Genomic DNA, 17,500 nt, shown 5'->3' on the forward strand with positions numbered 1-17,500 from the left:
CCCAAAATGTGCGGCTGTGCAACATTTGCTTAGGGGGTGCGCGAACGACATTGAAATGTAAAAGGGGGTGCGCAGGGGGAAAAGTTTGGGAACCGTTCCACTAAAGCATACACTACTGTACACTCGCTGGGCAGTCATGCACATAGAGAAAGACTGATTATTGCCTTTCTCTGACTAAAATTGGAGTTTTACAAGACATATATACACCTTATTCGAGCTGGGATTGAATCGAACTGGAGTTTGACAGTTCAGACTTGCTTCCGGCATAATGCAATTCTTAGCCGATCCTTAATTGGCACGTCTTCTCAAGTGTGCGGCTTGCAATGATCAAATCGCCGGCTATCCTTTAAAATGTTCCTGTTACTAGTTTGCAATAGAGGTAATTTGATATCACCAATGTAAGAAATCTAAACATGTAAAAATGAGTTTGCCATAGTAAATAAATTTCTAATTTCCTACAGTGCATTTACTGTTTACTTGGATTTCTCAACCTCCTGTTCTGATCTTCGCTCGATTACTGCCAGTAGCTCGACTAAGCATCAATACGTACTGACTGTTGAGAAGCCAGAAGCAGAGGCACACTTTTCTTCTCGGTTCTGGTTTAATATAATCTCAATTCTAGATGGACAGGTCTATTGTATGGAGGGAATTTTACATTCTGAAGCCAAGCAGCTGAGTGACAGTTACGGGCGCCCTTATGATGATGATGATGATGACAATGACGATGATGACGACAGTGACAATGATGATGATGATGAGGATAACGCTGAAAATAATAGATGAGACAGACACACTACTTCATTGCTATTTCTTGTCCTGTGGGCTCAATCCTCTACTGCACAGACCATCACAAAGCAGCTGAAAAGACAAAGTCAGCAGTGATGTAAGACGGCACTGACGCAACACAGGAACATTTCCCAAGTCAGCAGGGAAATACACAGCACAGTCCTCAGGTATGTCCAGGAGAGAGTACAGAACTAGACAAGAAGAGGAGAGAAGAGAAGAGAAGAGAAGAGAAGAGAAGAGGAGAGGAGAGGAGAGGAGAGCAGAGAAGAGAAGAGAAGAGAAGAGAAGAGAAGAGAAGAGAAGAGAAGAGAAGAGAAGAGAAGAGAAGAGAAGAGAAGAGAAGAGAAGAGAAGAGGAGAGGAGAGGAGAGGAGAGAAGACTTACTGTACTTTGGATATACTAGTAAATATTAGATCATTATTTAGTAAATATTCATAAAATATCAAAATTGCTGAAAATATAAAATTTGTCTGTAGACCGCAGTTTCAACTAGCTGCATAGTTGCAATACCTACTCTGGCCACCATTCTACACAGTGCACCTTTAACATTGCAAAAATTACTGTGTTACACCTGTTTCCTCCTCCTTCCTGTGGCATTTTATAGTATGGGGTTTCCTACTATACTCCTTTCGTATCTTACAGTATAAGGATTTCCCTATCTAGCTTGTGAACAATTACGGCTGAAAAAAACAAGGCACAGATGGGAAAGAAAATGCTCCCCACCAGAACAGCAGATTGTTCTTCAAAGCCAAGCCGTCTAAAGTAGAGATGCACCGGATCCTGATTTTTAGGATCCTGCCGGATACCGGATCCACTGCTTAAGATCCTGCCGAATCCGGAACCGGATACCGAATCCTACGAAAGGGTTGAAACACATAGCCTACTCGCACATGTGGGCCCTTTTTATTATGTTAGCTCAAAGTATTTTTTAGACTCATTGGCTTACTGCCACACTGCCTGCACTGGCCGCTTCCAATGTTCTTTCACTCCATGCAGCAATTGGGGTTGTGAAAGACTGACTGAAAAACCTAGGCTAAAAATGCACCAGATCCTGATTTGTAGGTAACTGCAGGATACCGGATCCACTGCTTAAGATCCTGCTGGATCCGGTATCCTGTGAAAAACCCTATTATCCTGCCGGATCCGAAACCGGATCTTGGGTCCTGTTCATCTCTAGTCTAAAGCAAGGCAAGGACTGGGGAGCATATGTGTGGAGCATATGCTACTACGGCAACCTGTAAGAATACATAGAGCATGAGAGAAGCAGCGACATGTGGGTTGAAGAACATGATTACAGCCATTTTATGGATGAATGGCTGCAAGAACAATACAAAAAGCAATTAGTGTTGTTTACAGACTGCTGCTGTGCCCCTTTTGGCTTTTTCTTTATGTCACGGCGGATTGCAGATTGTGCCAAAGGCCATGCAAAGCACATACGTAGGAGCCTACATAAAAAAATAGCTTAGCAGTGTGGGTGGACTTGTATTGTTGTTTATATTTATCCGTAATGAATGTGAGAGAAGGAATATCAACATGTATTAACTCGTTAAGACACGACATTGTAAATGTGCTGTTAGCAGAATGGCAATGGAACGTACATACAGTGATGGCCAAAAGTATTGGCACCCCTTCAATTCTGTCAGATAATACTCAATTTCTTCCAGAAAATGATTGCAATCACAAATGCTTTGATATTAAGATCTTAATTTGTTTGTCTTGCAATGAAAAAAACACAAAAAGAGAATTTTAAAAAAGTCAAATGAATTACCATTTTACACAAAACTCCAAAAATGGGCCGGACCGAAGTATTGACACCCTCAGCCTAATACTTGGTAGCACAACCTTTAGACAAAATAACTGCGAACAACCACTTCTGATAACCATCAATGAGTTTCCCACAACGCTCTGCTGGAATTTTAGGCCGTCCTTGAGGTGATTTGAAGGGTGCGTTCTCCACACTGCCGTTTTGAGATCTCTCCATAGGTTTTTTATGGGATTCAGGGGTGGACTCCTACATTATGCTGCAAAATTTGTTGATAGTCTTCAGACTTCATAATTCCATGCACACAGTCAAGCAGTCCAGTGCCAGAGGCAGCAAAGCAACCTCAAAACATCAGGGAAACTCTGCCATATTTGACTTTAGGGACCGTGTTCTTTTCTTTGAAGGCCTCATTTTTTCCTGCTAACTCAAATGAATAGAGGAAAAATAAATGAAGCATTCAAAGAAAAGAACACGGTCAATCATTTGACTTTTTTTATTCTCTTTTGTGTTTTTCCATTGCAAGACAAACAAATGAAGATCTTAATAGCAAAGCATTTGTGATAGCAATCATTTTCTGGAAGAAATCGAGTATTGTCTGACAGAATTGAAGGGGTGCCAATACTTTTGGCCATCACTGTATATGTATCACCACCATCAGTATAAGGGCCGTACACACACGTCGCTGCTAGTTACTTGCTCAGCGAACGAACTCAATAGAATGTCAATGTGTTCCAGCGAGATTAGCAGGCGAGTAGGCGAGTACTGTACGAGCGATGCGATGTGGGCAGATCCCGAGTTGAAAATATCTTATCTTCGAGCGAGGCGAGTAAGCGAGTAACCAATTGGAAGGCAGAGTTCGGTACTTCTCGCCTGTTCATTGGCAGTTAAAGCCGCGGGAACTTTCAGCGAACGTTCCATGAAAGAGAGGCGAGTAGGCGAGCAAGCGAGAAGCTAGTAAATAGCAGCGATGTGTGTGTACGGCCCTTTACAGTTGAAAATGTCTTCCATAACAAATGCAAATGTCAATTCTGTCCTGTTGTGTCAACATCAGCTTGAACAGCACCATGGCTTTTGGACAATGTGAACTGCATGTAATCAATTTAGTTAGTGTTCAAGCAAATGATTGCATGCAAAGGTAAACAGATGCATGCTGTTACCGTAACAAGGTTGTCAAAATGACCAGCATGATGTCATGATGTAACAGTGGGAATCATATTGGACACAGAAGAGGACCTCTATGAGAGAGAGAGAGAGAGAGAGAGAGAGAGAGAGAGAGAGAGAGAGAGAGAGAGAGAGAGAGAGAGAGAGAGGAAATCCTCCTCCATGTCCGATTGCTGCAGCTGCTTCTGGGCGTGTGGAGGAGCCTCCAGCATCTCAGGCAGCCGGCAGCTGGATTGATCCACAGTCAGTCTGTCAGATGGCAGCTCTGGACAGCTGATTTCCCCTTGCTGGTTTTAATCAGTGGTCACAGCCATGGGGGCAGAGAGGGGGTGGCAGAAGAAGTGGAGGACAGTGAGAGAAGAGTGTTGCAAGTCAACGGTACGCAACAAGAAGAGGAAGGAGGTAGAAATAAGGTAAAAGATGGATGGATAGAGAGAGAAAAAATATATAAAGCCAAGGCAGGAAGCTGACAGGAGGAGACAAAAATAAAAGGGTTGTTGGACACAGACAAGAGGGGAAAAAAGGAACTTGGAGATTGTTGGATGGCAAACGGAGACAGAAAGACAGAGAGGTGCTGAGTGGATTGTCAGAGAGAGAGGGTTGTTGGCAGGGAAGGGGGGGCGGGAGCAGGGGGATTAGGAGAAATACTGGCTGGAGATGGCGAGACGGACATTTTCTCCCATGCTGGCAGGCCAATGATGGAGCCATCCTACTGTGGCCGGCAGAGTGGTCTGGGAAAAGGCACTCTCTCAGCGGGTGTCATTAGCTGTCATTCAGGCTAACTATGTCCACTGGGCTCGCTCAGACGCTTCCCATCGCGCCAGCTATGGCTGAGAGGGCCACAGCAAGGGATGATGGGAGGGTGGAGGACACAGGCAAAGAATTGTAGAGGAGAGAAAGATACTTCAGGCTCGTTCTTTTCCATGCTTGTTCATGTGATTTCGGGTGAACGCCACCTTTAGGAGACCTTCGGTTTAGGAGACCTTTGGAGTTTTGAGGTTGACAATAAATGGAGTTCCCCTAGCGCTGTAGATGGCGGTAGCCAAACAGAGTTTTTGGATATGACAAAAGGAACAAGTGATTGAATTGTGGTGGTAATCCGGATCCAGAAATGTCCTATTGTTGCAAGTTACATATAGGCCCTATATCATAGGCACAGGATTCCACAGTGTGTAGATGTTATGGCATCAGTGACCCCATGGCCTTGGCAGAGGTTTGCACCAAGGAGAGATAGATAGATAGGAGGGCTTACTCACATCTTATTATATGGTGTGACGTCATCGGTCGAATGCTCCATTCATTTCAATGGGGCTCCCCAACGTTCGCACGTCTGTTATTTTTCGATAACGGACGGGTTGGTCTATAACAGACCGCTGTCAATGGCAACAAGACTTTTCACTGCTAAAGCGACTTTTCAACAACACTCTAATCAGCTGCTGTGATAGACAACACCTGTTGTCTAGGCTACCTGTTGCCTAGCGGTGTTCCACAACGGCACTGTTTTGTTTTGCGCAGCAACAATCTTTTGACATGAAAAATTATAATAAACGTAACATTAAATAAAGAAATGTCCTCGCCATGTGTGAATCATTTAAGTATATCCATATAATAAGCGGGTTAACGTTCGGCGAGTCGGTCGCTTTGTGGAATAGCAGCACTTCAGAGAGAACAAGTCTAAAGATTCTCTCTGTCGTGCTGCTATTCCACGGTAGCGACCTTCTCGCCGAACGTTAACCCTTACATAACAGCGTAGTACGAAATGATGGCGAGGGGAGTACGGAAATTGTATTCTTCTTCTACGGTCAGTATTGGAAGCATCATGGAAGCATGCAATGCCACTTCCGCGAGGGTCGGAGTGTGGAACAGGTCATAGGACAGCGTGAATGTTTGTCAGCTGTCCTTAATTACCCCTAGCAATTACTGCTGACCAACAGCTGCAGTTAATTTGGCCACAAATTATCCATCATGGTGTCGCCCCCACTGACCATGCGCAAGGGAGTACGGAAATTGTATCCATCGCACCCACTGACCAATGACCATGCGCAAGGGAGTTAATTTTCCTTCCACTCGTGTCCTCAGGCAACGCCCCCGTACTACACCGTGGCCAATGCATTTCCACTCGAGAGATTGTTCTTCTGTGTCGAGTTTCTTTGGTTTGCACTCTCTGAGTGCTTCTACAAGCATAGTAGTTCATTTGTGTTATTGAAAGACACACACATCATATGCAGTTGTATTGCTCACACAGTTATATTCATTATTCTATCATTGCGCAGAGTGACGGGGTAAAATTGCACTAATTGCCTTCTTCTGCTGTCTGACATTGAGAAGTGCAGCCGGTGTTGCCAGATTGGGCTGATTCCCGCCCAATTGGGCTGCTTAGGATGGCCGTGTGCGGGACAAAAATGGCATTAAGCAGAAAAACCCGCCCAATTTTTGCCATACAAATCAATAGAATTGGGCGGGATTTTGTGCTTCAAGGGGGGGTTTTGAGCATTTTATGGGCAGGAAATCATCAGCCTCATCTGGCAACCCTGAGTGCAGCAGCAACGGCAGCAGTCCAGGAGGGCAGGGAAGGGCCAAGCTGTCTGCCTGCGTCTTGTGTGTGGGAGATGAGTTTTGTGAGAGACAGAGGGAGAGAATGTGTTGTGTGTGTGTGTGTGTGTGTGTGTGTGTGTATGCGCGTTGTGTTGTGTGCGCGGGTTGTGCTGTGTGAGTGTCGGTCATGATTTGTGTGAACACACACACACACACACACACACACACACACACACACACACACACACACACACACACACACACACACACGGCCTTCCCCTCAGGCCTGGTATCAGCTCAGTGGCTCTCTGATAGAAATGGCTTTGCGTTATTCATTATGATCCATCCAGGCCCTCATGCAGTTTGTGTGTGTGTGTGTGTGTGTGTGTGTGCGCGCGCGCGTGTGTGTGCGTGTGTGTGTGTGCGCGCGCATGTGTGCATTTATGTGCGTGTGTGTGTGTGCATATATGTGCGCGTGTGTGTGTGTGCGCGCACGGGCGCGCGTGTGTGTGCATGTATGTGCGTTTGTGTGTGTGTGTGTGTGTTTGTGTGTCTGGCCCAGCCCTTATGAAGCCCACTCAAAGCCTATGCAAATTTAATGCTAACGTGTGTGTGTGTGTGTGTCTGTGTGCGTGCGTGCGTGCTTGAGTGCTTGCTTGCTTGCGTGTGTGTCTCTACATGTCAATGTGGACCCGTGAGGCTGCAGAGGTCAGTACACACACACACACACACACACACACACACACACACACACACACACACACACACACACATAGTCTGACTGTAATGGATGAGCTCCTCGTAACACAGGCTGACATATTTGGCCATCGCTGCTCCCGGTGGTGAACTTCTGGAATTACGTTAGTGCCGCTACATTTACCTGAGCGGGCACCAGGGCAGGGATTGGTTTAATTATTAACGCACTCCAGTCAACAGAACTTATGCTTGGTTGGTCAATAGACACACTCCTACAATGAGGATGTGGATTGGTTCATTTATGCCTATTAAGATGGGTGTGGATTGGTTCGCCATTAGACACTGTTGGCTGCTCTTCAACAGGGAGGCAAAATGCACTGAACATTCACAGTCACTTAAAGGGGTATGCCACTATTTTGGGGCTGAATATGGTTACAATCGTTGCCCTGGGTTTATAAAGGTGGTAAAGTGTCTTATTTTTCATGTTAGACATTGTATAGTTTTTAGGAGAGAGTAAGTATCTAAGCTAGTGAGAGTCAATTGATACTACATATATACTACATACCCCCTCTTTTAACTTGTCTTAAAGCAAGACAACGCCTAACATGTAAAATAAGACACTTAACCACCTTTATAAACTCTGCCCAACGATTTTCACTGTATTAAGCCCCAAAATAGTGGCATACCCCCTTAAGTAGCACAAATACAATAGGTTAAAATGATGCCCGTATGTCTTCTATCAGTATTACTCCCGCAACATGTAAACCTCATGCTCATTTTAGTACCTCTGCGTTTTTGTTACCTCCACCAACGAGGGAATGTTTGCGGTCGCGTTGGTTTGTCTGTCTGTTTGTCTGTCTGTCTGTCTGTTTGTTTGTTTGTTTGTCTGTCTGTCAGCAGCATAACTAAAAAACTAATCAAAAGATTTGGACGAAACTTTGTGGGTTTGTTGATAATGACCCAATGAACAAGTGATTAAATTCCGGTGGTGATCGGGATCACTAACCCGGAATCAGGACTTTTTTAAAGATTCTGTCAGCAGGATAACTCAAAAACTAATCAGCTGATTTGGACGAAACTTTGTGGAGTTGTTACGTAGTAATGACCCAAGGAATAAGTGATTAAATTCTGGTGGTGATCCGGATCACGAACCGGAACCAGGATTTTTTAAAAGATTCTTCACCATCTAGACGCCCCCTAGTGATTAGAAATTGAATCGCGGGAACTCCACAAAAACAAGGTACAAACACTTAGGGTGTAACATAGTCAATTGTATCAAGCAGCTTCCTTGGCGGAGGTCTGCGCTCTCTGAGTACTTCTAATTACCCCTGCGTCTGTTTCTTTGTTTGTTTGTTTGTTTGTTTGTCTGTCAGCAGGATAGATCAAAAACTAATGAACAGATTTGGACAAAACTTTGTGGAGTTCTTGGTAATGACCCAATGAACAACTGATTGAATTCTAGTGGTGATCCGAATCACGAACCGGAACCAGGACTTTTAAAAGATTCTGCTGGCCTCTAAATCTAGATGCCCCTTGTGTCCGCAAATTAAAGGGACACTGTGTGAGATTTTTAGTTGTTTATTTCCAGAATTCATGCTGCCCATTCACTAATGTAACATTTTTCATGAATGCTTACCACAACCATGAAATTCTAAGTATTGATTATGACTGGGAAAATTGCACTTTTCATACATGAAAAGGGGGATCTTCTCTATGGTCCGCCATCTTGAATTTCCAAAAAAAGCCATTTTTAGCTGCAAAAATGACTCTACTTGGAACATACTAGAAAATATTTGTTTATTACTTAATAAACTTTCATGTAAAGATCAAAGTTGGCAATAGGCAGCCCAGTTTCAAAGAGCAGCATAGTTGCAGTACCCTTTTTGACCATTTCCTGCACAGTGTGCCTTTAAAATTAAAAAAAGGTGTAACATAGTCAAATGTCCTATCAAACAGCTTCCTTGGTGGAGTTCTCCACTCTCAGAGTGCGTTCTAGTTAGATGTGCTTTTGTTGCAAAACTACAACCGGTTAAATTGCTGCTCATGTGTTATTCTGTCAGTAGAGCTGGTGTTTACAGAGTAGTCAGCGAGACTGACATCAGCTAAATGGGCTGCCAGTCAGTGGTGACACTCATCCACTGGATGGCGAGTTAGTGTGTGTGTGTGTGTGTGTGTGTGAGTGAGTGTGTGTGTGTGCGCGCGCACGTGTGTGTGTGTGTGTGTGTGTGTGTGTGTGTGTGTGTGTGTGTGTGTGTGTGTGTGCACGCGCGTGTGTGTGTGCGCGCATGTGTATGTGTATGTGTGCGTGTGTGTGTGTGGTGGGTTGGCATGGACTGGGTTGTAATTCAGCACTTGAAATGCAGCACCCCCCCACCCCCTCTCTCTCTCTCCCAAACAGCAGTGGAGGCCTGATATCGACTCTGCTGTGTAGAGACAAAAGGCCACTCAAGTGCAAAATAACATCCACTTCGACTGCACATTCGTGAACAAACACACACACACACACACACACACACACACACACACACACACACACACACACACACACACACACACACATGCATACAGTACTGTATGGATGTGCACATACTGTACTGCATATACAAATATGGCCCATATTGATCATTTAGCCACTAGATTGAAATGCAACTGCAATGACAAGACACAAACAAACGCATTTAGATGGGTGCGCACAGACAAACACATACACACACACAGGACACACGCGCACACACACACACACACATATGCACGACACACGCACACGCACACACACACGCACACGCACACGCACACACACACACACCAGCAGCAGCAGCAATATCGTACATACAGTACATGGGGTAGCCGTGGCACAGTGGTTAAGGAGATGGGCTTTAGATCAGAGGGTTGCAGGTTTGAATCCCACCCTTCCACTCCCTACCTCACTCAATGGCTGAGGTAAGATTGAGCAAGGCACCTAACCCCACACTGCTCCAGAGACTGTAACCAATTTGCTATAACATAATAACTGTAAGTGACTTTGAATAAAAGTGTCAGGTGAGTGTAAGGTAATATAATGTCATTTAGCTGTTTACCTAAATTGAACTGCACTGCATTCCAGCCCACATAATCTGAAGTCCCTCTCGTTTTAGATTGCTGGAAGTATTAGAGCAGCCATTTTGTTGATTTCTTCACATATACTAAACAGAGACATTTAGGGCTTTGTGTGTGTTTGTGTGTGTGTGTGTGTGTGTGTGTGTGTGTGTGTGTGTGTGCTTGTGTTTGTCTGGGTAAAGTGTTTCGATTTTATGCCCTTGCCTTGGCAGACATTGCCCTTCGCAATAACAACATCCTGCCACATGTTACAATGACCCTTCAGAATCGATTTCCACTCAGGAAACTGTGTTTGTGTGTGTGTGTGTGCGCACGCATGCTTGCATACGTGCGTGTGTACGTGTGTGTGTGTGTCATAAAACTGCCACGTGTTTGCTGCTCCCTGTAATTGAACTCAACTGGATCTTTCATGTTCACACACTTCGACTTCAGTGTTATTTAAGCCCACACATTTTCCCTCAAACTCAGACACATGTCTAGAAAATCGCTCCTCTCTTTCTCTTTTCAGTTGAGCTCAATTCACTCTCAATTCAGTCGAGCCATTTTCTCAGCAGATCGCCCCGAGACGAACGCCGCTACTACACAGTATGTTTCGATGTGTTAATTCAGCTCCTATATAGTTAGGACCAACTAGAAGAGTGTTACAATTGACACTGTAGGTCGTTCAATTAGCCCTATACACATTTATGAGCAAAGCACACCTCATCACGGGCAGCACCATGAATTCCCTCCCAGTGTTGCCAGATGTGTCTGACCAAATCCCGCCCAAAATGCTCTAAAAAAACCCACCAAAATGCGCTAAATTCCACCCAAATTCAACAAATTACATTGACTTCTATGGGCTCGAAACGGCTGAAAAAAAAAACGCCAAATGGCCAATTTTTTCCCGTTTTTACCCGCAGACGCTCATCCCAAGTAGTCCAATTGGGCAGGCGCCCGCCCAATCTGGCAACACAGTTCCCCCCGGTGTCATCAGCAGCAGCGCGCACTTCTAAGGCCGCTTTGATGGGCAAATAATTACGCACTGCTCTCGTTGAACCCTCCGCAAGGCAGGTTTACTTGGAGTTCAGCTCAGGATGTTTTTTTTGTTTTTTTTCAAGTCGATACATGTCTGGTGTGTTTTAGTTGGATTTTTTTCTTTGTGTTTTTGTCTTTCTTTTTCTGTCTTGGTGTCTCTCTTTTTCTTCCTCACGGTACACCACCACACCCCTCCCCCTCTCTCTCTAACTGTACGTGTGATGGGTGTTAAATCGCCTGGGAGGAACTTTTTTTTATAACCTCAAAAATGCTTTAAAGGTCAATATTGTCTTGCTAAGGTATTGGGTGGGAGAAAAGAACTATGGCTAAGGTTTGTGTGTGTGCGTGTGCATGTGTGTACACAGTAAGCCTTGTATTTCCATCTTACCTTGGGACATACAGACAATCTCTAGATGTCTGTACCATAATCACAGTGCTGTACACTAAGCCCATTCTCCATCCTCTGTGTGTGTGTGTGTGTGTGTGTGTGTGTGTGTGTGTGTGTGTGTGTGTGTGTGTGTGTGTGTGTGTGTGTGTGTGTGTGTGTGTGTGTGTGCGTGTCTGTACCATAACCACAGTGTTCTACACTAAGGCCATTCTCCATCCTCTGTGTGTGTGTGTGTGTGTGTGTGTGTGTGTGTGTGTGTGTGTGTGTGTGTGTGTGTGTGTGTGTGTGTGTGTGTGTGTGTGTGTGTGTGTGTGTGTGTGTGTGTGTGAGAGAGTGTGTGAGAGAGTGTGTGTGTGTGTTTGTACCATAATCACAGTTCTCTACAATAAGGCCATTCTCCATCCTCTACCTACAGCACTGAACACTACACACCATACTGAAGGTGTCTTGCAGGGGGCAGATAGCCAACAGGACTGTCAATAATATTTCCCATCACTGACTCTACCTAGGATTGCCAGATGAGGCTGATGATTTCCAGCCCGAAAAAAACGTCAAAGCCCGCCTAGAAGCATAAAATCCCGCCCAATTCTATTGATTTCTATGGCAAAAATTGTGAAGGTTTTTCTGCTAAATGCAATTTTTACCCGTACACGGCCATCCTAAGCAGCCCAATTGGGTGGGAAACAGCCCAATCTGGCAACACTGACTCTGCCGTACATGGAATAACCTCAACATGGAAGTTCAGGAGATCGCCCCTCGCGGTCCTCTCAATATTGCACCATACACACAGGTCTGTGTGCCTTGTGTCTGCTGCTCTGCCAAGCGCAAAATTGAGATAAAATATGCATGGCAACACGTCGCGCAGGGGCAGGGATGCCAACAGGGGGGGGGGGGGGGGCACAGAGAGTTGGGCCCAGAATTGGGTGCACATTACATTGCATGTATTGACCCGGGGGCCTTTCAGTTAACTTTGTCCCTGGCCCAGACAAAACTATCAGCTGTCCTGCGCATGCGTATCCTGCTGTAAGCATGTACTCTGGATTATGCGATACCACCTCCACCACCTCAGTAATGGGTAGGCGGTTAGGGCGTCAGACTTGTATCACAAAGCTTTCGACTCCCGACCTCCCAGGTTGGTGGGGGGAGTAATTCACCAGTGTTCTCCCCCATCCTCCTCCACGACTGAGGTACCCTGAGCATGGTAAAGTCCCGTCGCACTGCTCCCTCGGGGTGCCATTTGCGGCTGCCCACTTTCCACTGGTGAGGCATAAATGCAATCCCGTTCTGTGCAGTGTGCTGGGTCACAATGACAGTGGGAGTTGGAGTTTCCCGGGTGGTCTTTGACTTCACTCACCACTGAGAGCCATAAGCTGGTGATGCTGAAAGGATACTGTGCAGGAAATGGTCAAAAAAGGTACTGCAACTATGCTGCTCATTGAAATTAGGCTCCCTATTGCCAAATTTGATCTTTACATGAAAGTTTAGCAAGTAATAAACAAATATTTTCTAGTATGGCCCAAGTACAGTCCGTTTTGCAGCTAAAAATGGCTATTTGGGGAAATGGCGGACCATGGAGAAGATCCTCCATTTCATGTATGAAAAGTGCAATTTTTTCAGTCATAATGAATACTTAGAATTTGATGGTGGTGGTAAGTAGTGAATGGGCAGCATGAAATCTGGAAATAAACAACTAAAAATCTCTGTCCCTTGAACATTCTGGCAACCTCACAGGCCTGGCCTGGGTCCAGTCATGCATGTTATGAATTATGGAATTACCTTGAAGATAAGTCTGACTCTTTCCATTTCAATCCTGTTGTTTTTATTTTGGGACAATATGTTCCTTGTGCTTGTCTATCTGAGCGAGAACATTGCTGTAAGGAGAATGAGACTTGCAGGACACTGCCAAAGGCACCAAGAACAGCCAGCCAGCCACACTTATGTGGACATACTTAAAGTGATACTGTCCCATTTTTGGAAATAAGCTTATTTTACACCTCCCCTTGAGTTAAATAATAGGGTTTTACCGTTCTCCTGTACTTTCAACCGTTCTCTGAGTATGGCAGTGCAAATTTTACCTCCATGCTAGCAGTTAACATTGAGTCCTATGAGACCAGCTCGCGGCTAACTGGTCTCATAGGACTCAATGTTAACTGTTAGCTTGGAGGTAAAATGTGCACTGCCATAACTAGAAAATGGTTGGAAGTACAGGAGAACGGTAAAAGCCGATTACTTAACTCAAGGGGAAGTGTAAAATAAGCTTATTTTCAAAAATGGGACAGTATCACTTTAAGAAGGAACACAGAGTACCAGTGAATTGAGAAGATGTATGGAGAATCAGGATGATTGGAAGCAACGATGGAAGGCTCGTCTGAGGACGACATGGAGAGATCTGTACAAAAACACATTTTGTGCAATAAAGAGAATTTTTGACTTCCTTTCACAGGTGACAACAGCGCAATCTCTTGACCACTAAGATGCATTATTACACCTTTGGCATCAAGGTGATGCTCCATCTGTCAGGAAATAATTTCCCAAAATAAATATTCAGCTTCGGACTATGAATTATTCCTCATTTCATGTCAGCCGAGAAAGCACCGGCAGATAATAATCTGCAGAGTTTAACTGGTGGCTTTTCTCTATTTGATATTTGATATTTTATATTTTATTAGGATCCCCATTAGCTGATAAGACATATCAGCTACTCGTCCTGGGGTCCACACAGAACATTAAAACAAACAATACATCAACATACAAGACAACATGTATGTAAAAGGAAGAACATAACTAATTATTTTCTTCGGGGATCATTGAATCCCAAAAAAACAAAAGTAATAATAAAAAAGAAAACATATATCTATAAGGTCAACCAGGTCCAACTTCAGCTACTGTAAACACACACACAAAAAAAACATTATATAATGTTTTTTTTTCTGTGTGTTATGCAAGCAGCATAATAAAGGCATTACGCAGCATCTCAACATCCTGAGCATTTTAATTGGCCCACTGGGCTACGCTCATTAGGCCTTAAAGATGCACTGTGCAGGAAATGTCAACAAAGGTACTGCAACTGGACTGCCTATTGGCAAATTTGATCTTTACATGAAAGTTTACTAAGTAACTAACAAATATGTTCTAGTAAGATCCAAGTACAGTCATTTTTGCAGCTAAAAATGGCTATTTTTGGAAATTAAAAATGACGGACCATAGAGAACGTCCCCTTTTTCATGTATGAAAAGTGCAATTTTTCCAGTCATAATGAATACTTAGAATTTGATGGTGGTGGTCAGTATTCATGAAAAAGGTAACATGAGTGAATGGGCAGCATGAATTCTGGAAATAAACAACTTAAAATCTCACACAGTGTCCCTTTCAAGGTGCACTGTGTAATATGAGCTAATTCCCCATGCTCATTAGGCCTTAACTTCACTCCATTGTATTGGCTAATTGCTGAGAGTCAGACCCGCCCACCCACTCACCTAATTGGTCTGCGCACTCAAGTCATCTCCTCTTCCTAATTTAATTGGTGAATCACGCCCCTACAGTACGCCAACTCATTCTGCCGTCTAATTGGCCAAAACACTGCACTCACTGCACCTCCCACTCACATAATTCTTCCGTTTGATAAAGTGTGAATGTTCTGCCCACCACCCCGGGTCTTCATTTTAAACTCATTATTTTCAAGTTGAGTATAACCGCCAAACCTTTTATTTGACTCATTTGCACTATTTCTTCATAAATGTTCTCTATTTCAGTAGATAGAGCAGGATTTCGTTAAAGGTACACTGTGCAAGATTTTAAGTTGTTTATTTCCAGAATTCATGCTACCCGATCACTAATGTTACCTTTTTCATGAATACTTTCCACCACCATCAAGTTCTAAGTATTCAAATTGCACTTTTCATACATGAAAACGGGGATCTTCTCCATGGTCCACCATTTTGAATTTCCAGTAATAGCCATTTTTAACTGCAAAAATGACTGTACTTGGGCCGTACTAGAAAATATTAGTTTATTACTTAGTAAACTTTCATAAACATTTGGCAATAGGCAACCCAGTTTCAATTAGCAGCATCGTTGCATTACCTTTTTTGACCATTTCCTGCACAGTGTCCCTTTAACAAAACACTGTGTACTGCAGCGCTGTGTACTGTGTTCTCTGTTAGTTGACTGAACTCTTTCAATTATTCAATCATTCACTCTTTTTTGCCTCATCTGATTTCACTCCTAATTCAATCATCAGATCATCCACTCTTTCTTTCTTTCCCTCTCTTTCTTTCTTTCTTTCTTTCTTTCTTTCTTTCTTTCTTTCTTTCGTCCCATCACTGGTGAGCCTAATGCCAACTCAGCACCAAAGCATGGCTTGATCAGAGAGACAGGGGGCGACTTTGAAGTTCCACAAACACACACAGCAGCCTTTGAACCCGCCGCCCCTCCTGTGGTCTCCCCTCCGCTGCAGATCATTGGAGACGTGCGAGTGTGTGTGTGTGTGTTTTCTCTGTGTGTGCGCGTGCGTGTGAATGTGTGTGTGTGTGTATGTGCCTTTGTACCTGTGTGCGTGGGTGTGTGTGATTGTGTGTGTGTGCGTGCGTGTGTGCTTGCCTGTGTGTTTGAGTGCATGCATGCATACGTGTGTGTGTGTGTTTACTGGGATTCTAAGTCAGCACACGACCATGATGCTGTCTCTCACACACATCACAGAGCCGTGGTAGTATGTGTGTCTTTCTGTGTGTGTGTGTGTGTGTGTGTGTGTGTGTGTGTGTGTGTGTGTGTGTGTGTGTGTGTGTGTGTGTGTGTGTGTGTGTGTGTGTGTGTGTGTGTGTGTGTGTGTGTGTGTGTGTGTTTGTATGCATGCATGTGTGTGTGTGCATGTGTGTGTTTGTCAAGTCTTTCACCAACTCTGCAATGCAGTATCAGACTACTAAATTACTTAATTACATACCAAGATTAAATATTCAATAAATAGCAATTATAAAGCAACTTTTATTTCACTTGACAACTCTTTAGCTGATAAAACTGCTTCAAGCAGGTGTATGAATGCACTGAGTTATATTGTGAAAAAAGATGTAAAGACAGATTTTAACTCACAATAGAATAATTGCATAATTGGCTTTAAACGTACACTGTGCAGGAAATGGTCAAAAAGGGTACTACAACTATGCTGCTCATTGACACTGTTCTGCCTATTGCCAAATGTGATCTTTTCATGAAAGTTTTCTTCGTAATGAACTAATATTTTCTAGTATGGCCCAAATAAAGTATTTTTTGCAGTTAAAAATGACTATTTCTGGAAATTCAAAATGGCTGACCATGGAGAAGATCCCCCTTTTCATATGTGAAATTTTTCTAGTCATAATGAATACTTAGAATTTGATGGTGGTGGTAAGTATTCATGAAAAAGGTAACATTAGTGAGTGGGTAGCATGAATTCTGGAAATAAACAACTGACAATCTTACTCAGAGTACCTTTAAAAAAACATGCCTGATGATCGGTCAGGGCTTAAAGTGATACTGTCCCATTTTTGGAAATAAGCTTATTTTACACCTCCTGTTGAGTTAAATAATAGGGATTTACCGTTGTCCTTTACTTTCAACCGTTCTCTGGGTATGGCAGTGCAAATTTTACCTCCAAGCTAGCAGTTAACATTCCTTTGAGACCAGTTAGCCGCCAGCTAAAGCTAGAAAACCGTTGAAAGTACAGGAGGCATCACAGGGAGGGCGTGTGACATCTGATTTTTTTTTTCCCCCAAGGAAATTATTTCCTGTCTCGCCAATACGTTTTAAGCATTATATACATTATTATAAACATTATTTAATTAATTGTCATATAGGAAATGAGCATACATCTGCATTCCACTGCAGTCCCTCTTTGTTTTATGTCACCTTTAGTCACCTTTCCTTTGATTCTGCACAGCGCAGCGATCGTAAAATAAGTCTGCGCGAGTACTGCTGTTGCTTGGGGGGCGGGGGGGCTCAGAAGCATCCAGACCTCCCGAAGGGGGGAATGATGGGAAAAGTTTGAAAACGACTGAATTACACAATGCACATAAAATACGCTTGAA

This window comes from Engraulis encrasicolus, chromosome 9 (genome assembly GCF_034702125.1).
Source record: "Engraulis encrasicolus isolate BLACKSEA-1 chromosome 9, IST_EnEncr_1.0, whole genome shotgun sequence".
Taxonomy (NCBI): domain Eukaryota; kingdom Metazoa; phylum Chordata; class Actinopteri; order Clupeiformes; family Engraulidae; genus Engraulis; species Engraulis encrasicolus.